The following is a 12,181-nucleotide window of genomic DNA, read 5'->3' on the forward strand; positions in this document are numbered from 1 at the left end:
TAATATAAATAGTGGGAAATATATTTACTCTTTATTGTGTCTTTTAGCGTTTATACATTTTTTCAAAATTTTTGGGTAGGCCCGTGCCTACCCGACCTACCCGCTAAACTCGCCACTGTACAGTAAACACGAGAAAAAAGATTTTGAAATAAGTACTGTTCTGTAAATTCATATCTTACTTATAGCGTTTATTTTTCAGCAACTTTTCATTGTATATTTACATACATATTAGGTTTTGTTGGTGCATATAAATCCAGGCCCTACTGGTTAACACACACTAAACACGATCGGAGATATAGCCTCACGAAGGAACTTTGTTGCTCCGAGAGGGCTTCCTTGGGCAGCCCCTGAAAACTTTATTGTGTGTACATACACGAGGAGACCTTGTCAAATGATATACTCCCAGTTTTCTTATTAAGACAGAAATTCTTCGTGAAAAAAAAAAATCAATATTGTCTTTCCACTTTACCAGAAACTAACCCACCTTGTATCAAAAGCGAGAGTTCTGTTATTTTAATACTGTAAAATACAATATCATAGTATGACATTTGGACAGAAATAAGAAAAGCCATCCAGTGTGTATATCGCACTAGTCAAACAGCAAACTACTAACTAAAAGTTCAACTTTCACTTCTTGTCCTTAATGTAGTTCTTTGTAGATGTTATCAACTAATTATCACAGGTTTGTTGTCGTCTTCAGAACCAGTCCATGAGAAGGGCATCAATTCACTCTCCAAAGAAGAAGGTGTCCGACTGGCTTCTACATTGGGAAGTGAAATTAGGCTTAGAAAGAAGACCAGAATGCATTTCAAGGCCACGAGTACATGGTTATTGTCTTCTGGGTCAAAGTTGAAGACCACCAGTTGAAGAACATCTACGCTAAACATCAACATCTCAAACAGTAGTTGCACGGACATTGCTTCGCCCTCTGACAACTCCACGAAACGATGCTGTAGTTTTGGTTCCTGAAAAGAGAAATAGAAAAAAAAAAAAAAAATACCATCTAGACTAGAAAACTTCAATCTCAGAGATTTTCATTAAAATTTAACGTTTCATAAATCGAGGCTATATGAAATGTCAACCTAAAATTAAAATTATTATCCAAGCATGTATTGTCGCATGGAATCGAAGCTGGGTCTCCAACAACCTAGGCTAGAACATTAACCACTTAGCTTAAATGACGTCAAATGTGATGCAGTTTTTCTTGGGGGGGTCACAAAAAAAATACATGAGGGACATCGACGACTGACACTCCTTGGATTTAGACAATTGGTTTTCAACCTTTCGATAGTCGTGGACTGGTAAAAGGAAAGAGAAAATGTTGGGGACCAGCAAAATAGACAGCACCACACTTCGTTTAAGTGTTTAATTCTAGTATTTAATATTAACATTTAATAATAATAATAATAATAATAATAATAATAATAATAATAATAATAATAATAATAATAATAATAATAATAATAATAATAATAATAATAATCGAATTTCCAAGCGGCCTTTGTTAGTTGTACCTCACGACACAAATTCTATGCATTGTAAAAACTTTAAGTTTCTAGATTAAGACGTTTGGCCTGGACATAGATCTATCACTAAGTGACATCATCTATCACTCAAGCAGAACTTCTTTTATACATGAAGAAGAAGAAGAAGATGTTCATATCTCTGAGTCTCAGGATGGAAGAAACATGAAATTTGATATATGGATTTCTCTTTTAAAATAAACACGTGTTTCATCGTCGTCATAGTGATTTGTGTTCCCATGTTCGTAAATAATACGAAGTTAACAAGAATTTTCGGAATGATAAAAAGAATGCGATCTTGATCAATAATTAGTTTCTGGATCAGGAGAAACAAAATTTTGGGTGGCCTCTAAATCGCATATTCGTATTTTCTAGGGAATAAGCACATCATACTGAGTTAACTGATAGTTTAAGTTTGGCTACACTATATGTAGTTCTCCAGATATAAGGCTGCAAGTAAAAGTTTGAAATGTATTGAAGTTTTTTGGATCAGGGACCACAAAATTTTTGAACGATCCCTAAATCGAGCTTTTTTTCTTACGCGGGGAATAAGCAAAACATATTGTGTTAAGTGATAGTTTGGGTTTGACTACACTATATGTACGTAGTTCTCCAGATATAAGGCCTACAAGAAAATTTTTGGCTGGAATATATTAGATCTTCTGATCCAAAAAGCCAATAAAATATTTTTGAGAATATCTAAAATGTTTTGTAATAGGATTAGCAAATTCAGTAAAGTAACCTTGGAGTAAAATATAATGGTTCATAACAATGTAAAATGATCAAAGTTTACTAGCAGTTTTTTTTTTTTAAACTAAAGTTTCAACTGTACTCAATTACCCCTCTCGACACAAATCCAGACGAATATTCCTCGGTAAAGATTTGCTACAAGTGACCCATATCCTGCAATCAGATCCGTCAATCTCTTGTTTGCAGCTGGAAACACTAAATATTCTCTGGAAACACTTTGCAAGGACTGAAATATTACGCATATACAATAGTTTATTAGCTTCAAGGCTTGGGTTATTGGCTGTAAAATTACACCTTTTACATGACACCATTTAATCAAAGTGGAATGAAGATGTTCCTACATTTTGACAGAAATAGTCTGCTCTCGGAAAAAATTATATCACAATAGTTGTAAAACATTTCCCTCAAATTAGTACAAGTCAGAAGATAAACCCAGCCAGTGCATTTGAAACGTAAACCTACTACCATAAACATGGATAAAATCTTATTGAATTGCAAATATCTCTGTGAAAATTATGTGGAACATATATATGGAACATGCATTTGTTTATGTTTGTTGAAAAGTTTATATCATATTCTACCTATGCAGAAAGGGAAAAAAATTACAAAACTTTTGTGAAGTTTAAGATATATGCGAAAGTGTGCGAAGGAGAGCTTGAAGGAGCTGCCATATTGAAAAATTACGGTTACAGTGGCGGCGATAAACTCGTAATAGTAGGGGGGGCAAGAGGGGAGGCAAGAAAAATTTTGCGGAGGCGAGACAACCACAATGTGTTTTGTTTTTATTATTATTATTATTATTATTATTATTATTATTATTATTATTATTATTATTATTATTATTATTATTATTATTATTTAGTTTTGAGGTTCTACCATTCCAATTTATTTCTGACTGCACAGCTTTATGCTTGTGAGTACCAAATGAAAATCGGCGCTTTTCTGGACACACTTTAATGTAAGCACAACACAGGAACATAAAGTTACAACAAATATGGAAAGAATCATATCACACAAATACACTAAAATTAATTGTAATTGTTAATGCGTCAGCCTACATGCTATAAAATTGCACAATCATGTCCAAAATGATTGTCGCATCTCTATAAACATGTCGTTGTAGGAATACAATTTGATAACAAATTTGCCCGGTATTTCTTATAATGTTAGTATACGTATAATCGGCAAAGACATGTATGTGGCAAATTTCATGTCAAAAGAACAGTAAATAAGAACAATATAACGAAAAAATATTTCTAGTCCATTTAGCAACATTTGTTTTACTCATTCTAATTTTCGTATTTATCATTCCTTTCCTATAAAATTTACTACAAATATACATTTCCCGATTATACACATAGTAGCAGTATTAAAAGTTATGAACAAAGGAATACGTTAATGAACAAAGGTAGCTTCTATATCTGTAAATATGTCAATGAAGCAAGGGTAAAGGTGCGGGGGATGCCGTCCTCCCCCTAGAAAAAAATTGTACGGCGTTCCCCCAGTTTCTAAAAAAAACATACAATTGACAAAGATAGGCACGGAGACGGCGTGACATCATGCCGCTTCCTACTGTCCCTCTAACTTCTCAGACCAGGCCCGTATCCATGGGGAGCAAGGGGGCCGCCCCCCTAAACTTTGGCTGGTCCCCATAAAATTTCACGGTAGGATTGCAAATGAACTATAATATGGCGATGAAGTATAATATGATTGAGTCGGCCCCTCTAACTTCTACCGGCCCCCCTAAATAATTGGGCTGGCTAAGGGCCTGTCTCAGACTCACTTTTACTCCTGCAATGAAGAACAAAGATTTCAATGTCATTGTAGATTTCAGTGACAAATTTTACAGCAGCAGTTCGCGAATTGTACATAGAAAAATGGGGAGAAGGACGAGAAAAAATATTGGTGTGGCCGTCGCCCCTCCTAGCCCTCTGTAGTGCCGCCACTGGGCGGTTATATCGGCTAAGCAAATATACATGTGTTTTCAATCGTTAGAATGCTTATTTCATTTTCTACAAAAAGCAAAAGAAAAGTTTAGAAAATGCTTATACAGGTGAAATGAAATCTTTCAGCTTAACGTCCCACGATTATGCGTATTAGGTTAAGGAAGACGGATGATAAAGGCAAGTGAATGATGATGGAAGAATTGGTGGAATGAGAAAGTGGGAGGAAACGGGAGTATCCTCAAGAAAACCCACGGACACCGATGTGTCCGCCACAAACTTACTTGGCCACTATACAGGGTGTTTCAAAACAACACCAACAACGTTTGGAAGGTGATTCCTGATACACCAAGATACAACGGAAAGTATAGACCCACCTCGGTGCACAAATGCTTCCTTTTGGAGCTATAAGCTGCAGAAAACATAAAAATATGACCTTCGAAGGTTCATAGCTCCAAAACAATGGGATATACACTTCGTCGGGTCAACAGTTCACTTAGGAACTAATATGTGTGCTATTCAAAAATAAATTTTTCAGAGAACTGCAGTACTCATGTAACAATTTTTATAGAGGGAGTTTAATTTGAAGTATTATAGGGAGCTAGCTTTAATGCGAGGCTGAGGAATGCAGAGTTGATTGGCAGGTTCCCCACCCCGTCGCCAAGAAACAGTCCTGGGCAGGGTTGCCAGTGCGTTGTCAAAAAAATCAGCTAATACTCACTTAATTCAAAGAGTTTATGCAATTATGCAATCCCTATCGAAGATCGCTGTATACGTGGACACACGCAAATTAGGCTGTGATAACAAATGCTTCAGTTTTTTCTCCCTCGCTTCTTCGTCGCATTGCACTATGGCCTTCCTTATTACTTCTCTAGCTTTGTTGTGTATAGTTTGCCCTCTCTTAGCGTGTGAAGCCATTGTCAAATGAATAATAAGCAACAAAACCGCAACCACAACAGCACACAACAAATAACCAACTCACACTCTCTTCAGAATGACGTTCATGTGACAAATTTTTAACACTGGCAACGCTGACATATAGAAGGAGGAAAGAGAGTATTGCAAGAGTCAGGCAGAAAAATTGTTGAAATTCTTCCCCCTTTACCTCAGCCCCCGCTGGTAAACAAGCTAGCTCCCTATAATACTCACCAACTGCCTCTATAAAAATTGTTGCGGAAGTACCGCAGGATTCTGAAACTTGGATATTTGGATAGGGCACATACTAGTTCCTACGTAAAGTCTTAACCCGACTACGGAAGATCCCATAGTTTTGTTGCTATGGGCCTTTAAAATTCATTGTTTTCATGTTTTCGGCTGCCTATAACTCCGAAAGGAAGCATTTGTGCATACAGGTTGGTCTATACCTTTTGTCTTATCTTGATGTCAGGAATCAGCTCCCAAACGTTGTCGCTGTTGTTTTGAAACACCCTGTACAGGTGAAGGTATTTGCAGAAATATGAGAGTTGGAAGAGTGGTCATTTTGACGATGGCGGCCATGTTGGATTTTTGGTAAAAAAAAATCTAAGTGGCTCCATATCAATTTTTGGCCTACAGCGTGAACCTATTTTCATGCAAAATGATTTATTTGTTTCATTAAATGCAGCATGTCAAGGATTTGCCGCGCCACTTGTCCATAAATGTTTTAAAAATCGAGAGTATTACTCTGAAGCGTCGGGACCTGGGTGGTAGCTCCGTTCGACCTATGTTAAGGCCACCACTGACCTTTGAGGTGTTACTGAATCTCAGATGTGGACTCATCTATCTCTTACGCAGAATTCATAAGAATTAAGTGACTTTTATGTGCAGATGTGGTGCGCCATACTTCCAGCCGTCTTCCAACGCTTCCATGTCAAAGCTCATTGTGTGTCAAAGTAGACACACCAGATAATTGGTAAGAAGTCATAACGTTGTTTGGTCAATACAGTTTGAACCTGTAACATGTGCACAAACCCCGGGAAGTGATTCGTTACATCAAAAGAAGACAAGAAGTTCTCTTGCATATTGTCGAATTCCATGTCTTGCGAGACTGACAGAGTTGCCAACTTGGAATCGAAAATCGAATCGTGACAATTGTAACGGAGCAGAAAGATGTGTACCTACTTCGGGAGGTGATTCGTAACATCAAAAGAAGACAAAAAATCCTCCTGCATGGTGCACTGATGTGCATATATTTCTATTCCGTTTCAATTGTTAGGATTTGAGTTTCGATTCGAAGTCAGCACTCGTGTCACTCATACCCAATGCGGAATTTGTGAACATGCAAGAAGACTTGTAGTCATCTTTTGATGTTACGAACCACATACTGGAGTTTGTGCACATCTTTCGGGTTCATCTTGTATATATGTAGGTATAAAATATGTTACGCTCTTTCTATGTAAATGACTCTTTTCTTTAAAAAAAAAAATATGCCTTCAAATCAAGGTGAGGGGAGGTGATTTTAAGTTTAACATCCCTTTCAGCATCCTGGCTATGCGAGACGTGGACTTACTGATTAACGTGGAATCTGAACCACCCGCTGGGAGTAGAACAAGGGTCTCTCACGCAAAAAGCGAGTACGCTAACCACTTAGTTACGGAGGAGCTCACCTTCAAATCGAGTGACATTTGAAAAAAGTAATTGTTAAGCGGAGTTGCAGAGAAAATGTGATATGTGTATGCGTATGTGAAGCAGTCTCAAAGTTCGGGAGCCTTGTTATAATATTAAAAATAAATAAATAAAAATGGATAAACATTTTCATTTCCAAATTAACCAAACATAACCATTAATTACAGTGCATTCCCAATTAATTAAGTGGAGGGTTTAGCTAAATGTTTGTATATTATTTGTTGTTTGTATATAATTAACTAAAACATAACTGATTTTTATTGCAGAGAAATAAATAAATAAATAAACTTTATGGTATATAACATGTGGTATTAATAATACTGTAATTAACATAGGCGTTTATAATTAAATTACATTATTTACCTTAACCAAATGAACAGAAGTCATGCTATCTTTGCACCATGTCCAAATTCGTATAAAGATGAGTAATAATAATAATAATAATCATATCATATATAAACACCATGTTCTCGGACAAAAACAACATATTCTGGTTTATGCTTGTGTGGAACAACAATACGTTTTATGATTCTATTTTACTTTATGTAGTATATTACTTTTTTTTTTTTTTTTTTTGAGAAAACTACAACTTGATTTTTTTTAAAGCAGTCAAACTTACATGTTCAGTGTCTATTTAAGTTTCACATCCATGAATATTTAGGACACGAATTGAACCTCGCGTGCATATGTATTACGCTGATGACCATTTATTTACTGAATTAGATTACGACAACTGTTAAAATCTAATTACCTCTACCATTTTATCTATCGTTCACGGCAGATATCCAGTGTCGGCTGAAAAAAGATTCAGATTGTTACATAGTGTGACAAGTTTTCAGTTCTGCGGAATATATCCTTACTGTGTCTAACAAGGTACATTCGCGAAATGTCCCCTCGGGATTCGTGTAAAATTGATTCAAATGCAAAGTTCTTCGCGGCCCAGTGTGTATTGTACTAATTTTAGCGGCCCATACCGGTAATTTGCATATTTATGAGCCTTCATATATATATCCGGAGTTCAATCATACACAACTATAACGCTCGGACACAAAATTGCTTTTAGTTTCTTTACATGTAACTGGACATGAATGTGGGCATATAAAAACAAATTGGATCAAGTACTGCTTCTCTGACACATGTTAACTCACCCCGGTTGCATCTTGCACCCGCCATATTCGATTCAACTTTCGGTTTTTCAAATGTTAGTAGGAGCAAGTAATACATCAAATTCATGTACAATTTTCGCTGGAATATCAGAAATTCGCTAGAATAGTGAATTTTACCGTATCTTGTTCCGTTTGGAAGGCATCGCATGTTAAATCCCTCCAGACACTTTGCGAAAGACATTGCAGAGTAATAACGGTTACACTTACGTTTCTGATGTTGACAAATCAAAACCATTTCTAACTGGAAAAATACTGTAGATACAGACAAACTCTACAACATTAGTGTCATAATCTTGTTGCATTTCTGTGAGTGATTGTTATTGCTTCCATGTTATACTATAACAAGGAAGGATTGTATTACGTTGTGGAAAGTATTGTAATAGGCATTTCGACAATGCCTAATAAAAATCCAGATACGACCAGATTTTTGTGTAGACCTACCATTTCCGTATTGACGTCTGTGTGTCTGTATGTGTACGTTCAGAGAATATTTCACCAACGATAAATCACGTAAAAGATTACATATATACATGGGTTTTGCATAACTTTCTACTTGGCTCAATATTCATGAAGTGCCTGACATTTAACTTGCAATACATTGCAAACGATACAAGTTACGGTAAAACTCACTACACCAATGAATTTCCGAGAAATTGTACATGAATTGTGTGTATCACTTGCATCTATTCCCAGTGGAAAAACCGAAAGTTGAATCAAATATGGCGCATTCAAGATGGCGGTCAGAGTGGGCAACATGTGTCAGAGAAGCAGTACTTGATCCATTTTGTTTTGCATATGCCCACACATATGTAAAGAAACTAAAAACAATTTTGTGTCCGGTTGAATGTTGTGTTGTTATAGTTGTGTGTTATAGTTGTGTTGTTATAGTTGTGTGTGGTTGAATTCCGGATATATGAACTCCATAAATATGCAAATTACCGCTATTGAGCCACTAAAATTAGTACAATACACATTGGGTCGATGATAACTTTGCATTTGAATCAATATTACACCAATCCCGAGAAGACACTTGGTGAACGTACCTTGTAAGTAAGATTTCTTAAAGATCTTACTTAATACTTTTGTTTTTATCTTCGTTAGTATTTGCATCTCGGTTACATACAGAAGTCTCATGCTTCAGTTTGGATCAAACATAGTTTGATATATGTTTTGAAGAATTTCTGCTTTATTAAGTACCAATCAATACATAAAATGTATTCGAGATTTCTGGTTGTTTTGCTTAGTGTAGCGAGCGTAAGCGAGTTTCAATCACCAGTGACCTGTTAGCCCCCCCCCCCCCCTTCATCGAACCAAATTTGATCGGAACTGGGTACGATCGTTTCAACCTTGTTAGATCACGTTTGATCTCCAACAGTTATCGTTTGATCTCCATGCGTATTGACGTAATAGAAGTAATTACATATGTAGGGGGCTAATAGGCTAACCTGTCAGCCTCCTGTGTAAGCAATATTGATTGGAATTGAGCCAAACGGGATCAAATGATAATTGTTGGCGATCAAACACTATGAAACGATCTGACCAAATTCCGATCAAATTTGGTTAAATGGGAGGGGAGCTAACAGGTTAACCTGTTAATCCCCTGGGCAATTACTTATATTACGTCAATACGCGTGGCGACCAAATTGAGCATATCTCTGGGTACAATGTTTGCTTACTATACTGTTGTGTAAATGTCATTTTGATTACTTTAACCATTTTGAAGTTCTTTCTGTGTCAGTGTATCTTTTGCATTTGAAGATTTTAAAACTTCAAAACTACCTTAATTTTGGCTCATATGATAAAAAAATATAGTGAATTCTAATTTCGGGTAAAAAAACCTTGGACAGTTGTTAAAAAAAGTTATTGAGTATTTTAAATAAATTGATAATGTGCGTTACGAAGATTGGACCGGACATTGCCCCACTAGTGAAATCACGCCATGCACAGGTATCTCATTAGCTTTCAATTTTAATTGTATTTCAATATGCAAGTTTTGTTGCATTTGTATTTTTCTGGTATTTCAATATGCAATTCTCATTAGTTGCATATCGTACCTCTTTCATTTAAATTGATTTCTAAACAACTCTGCACATGTTGAAAATGTTTAGTGGACCTATATTTTTGTTCTTCTTAACAGTTGACGTTCCATGCAGCATCGAGGCTATTTGAGACGTGGACCTACTGATTAACGTGAAATCCGAACCATATGAACTCCCTCCGGGAATCGAACCCAGGTCTCCCACGCCAAAGGCGCGTACGATAACCGCTTAGCCACGTTGGAGCTCTTGTTCTTAACAGGATGTATAAAAATAGAAATATGCCTATCAGAAGAAAATTCAAAAGAATATTTCAAAATATTTTCCGGTATTATATTCTAACTATATTTACCTCTTCCACTTGTCTTCGCGACCCCAAAGAAATTCTCTCGCGACCTCCAGGTTGAGAAACTCTGATCTAACGAAACTTCAATTACATTTATAATACAAATACATAGATCCAAGCAAACTTCAGGAAGACGGGCTGTCCAGGATCGGCGCCCATGGACTTTGAGGTTTTAAAGCAACAATTTTGTCAATCAACGGAAGGAAAGAAGTAGTTTTGAACTAGAATGCAGAGAAATAAAAAATAATATTTTTTTAATGTCCGCCATTATGTTTCAGACTTTAAAGAAACGAATGGTTAATGATAGTAACATTTTGAAATATTTGTTGAAATGAAAATCGTTGGAAACGAAACATAATGAAATGAAATCTTTAAGTTTTACGTCCCACGATTTTGCCGGCTAGGCTAAAGGAAACGGTGATGATGAGTAATGAATGAAATGGTGGAATGAAGAAAGTGGGAGGAAACGGGAGAACCCACGCACACGGTGTTTGTCCACCACAAAGTTCACTTGGCATCAGCGGGGATCGAACCAGGGACCCCATGCATCAGAGGTGGAACACACTGCCACTTAACCACTGCGGCCCCATGAGGAAACAAATGAACACACAAACGCAATCTTATCTATCACAAATACCCATGGTCTGGGATCAAACCAAGTACCTCTCACACCGGAAGTGAGAGTTCTTCCATTGCACCACCGTGTCCCGAAGAAACCAGATAGTTATAACTTCTAAATTATATTTTCCCGTATCAGGCAACAACGAATAGATTATTTAAACTTAGTAAATATTGAAAATAAATTAAAAATAAACACGCAAATTTAACACTTACCCGTGAGATTCAATCCGTCTTCTAATACTGTTTCGTGATCCACAATTTTCAACACAAAACAATAAATTAGCATTTAGTCTCTCGTCTATCAAAACTTTTTGTTGTTGTTCGTAAATTTCTTGTAAGCAAAACTGTCAAAGAACATACAAAATATAGTTTTTCCCGTGTTTATTCGCTTCTGGTTTTAGCGGATCAACTGTTATTTACAAAAGCACTGGTTGCTGAAGTAAGAAAGCAAACACATAAGCGTTGTGAAATCAGATGATTTGCTAGTCTAGAATGCAAAAACTAGATTAACGTGATTTTTGTGCTAACAGTCCTCCTTCTTTGAGACTATTTAAAGAATGCTGTTATAGGTATTATAATTATCTATGTTCTAAAAATATACTGCTTAGATTTTTTTCTTCTTATTTCTTTTATGGAAATTTTTAATGGAAACGAAATAAGTGCATTGCCTTGTATTGTTTTCCTGCTAATACCAGGTAGAAGCGTTGCTCCAGTACGGACAACCCACTGATAAGATCTGCATTTTTATCACCTTTTCGAATCAGCTTCGAAATCAACACATTTTTCGCTCCACTTCCTTTATGAAAGGTGTGCTTATTCAGCTTCAACGGCAAATGATGGGTACTAAGCAGTGGCGTATGCAAGGGGATACTGACCTTGCTTCACTTCCCCATTATTATTATTATTATTATTATTATTATTATTATTATTATTATTATTATTATTATTATTATTATTATTATTATTATTATTATTATTATTATTATTTATACTGCCTTTTTGGCAGGTTATGGGGATTAATGAGTTTCTTTCTTTTCTTCTTCTTTATTTTCACTTTGCACTTGGAAATTTTCTTGCATGTTTCTAGATTTTCATCTTTCTTTTTTTTAACTCCCAATATTTTCTTCTATTTTTCAAGTCATCAATCACTTGCGTTATTCTCCCTATTTCTCGCTTTTCTTTCATTTTTCCT

At 36.0% G+C, this 12,181-nt stretch overlaps 1 long non-coding RNA gene across 1 annotated transcript; it reads right to left on the reverse strand.

Moving 5' to 3' along the window:
* Nucleotides 1–360: 360 nt before the first annotated feature.
* On the reverse strand, nucleotides 361–11,663 carry LOC145672404 (uncharacterized). Its single transcript, XR_014128623.1, has 2 exons — nucleotides 11,203–11,663; nucleotides 361–965 (listed from the first exon to the last, which is right to left on the reverse strand). It is a non-coding gene; the product is annotated as an uncharacterized LOC145672404 (long non-coding RNA).
* Nucleotides 11,664–12,181: the final 518 nt, after the last annotated feature.

The sequence above is a fragment of the Thermobia domestica genome, chromosome 16 (assembly GCF_964235325.1).
Source record: "Thermobia domestica chromosome 16, izTheDome1.hap1.1, whole genome shotgun sequence".
NCBI classification, from domain to species: Eukaryota; Metazoa; Arthropoda; class Insecta; order Zygentoma; family Lepismatidae; genus Thermobia; species Thermobia domestica.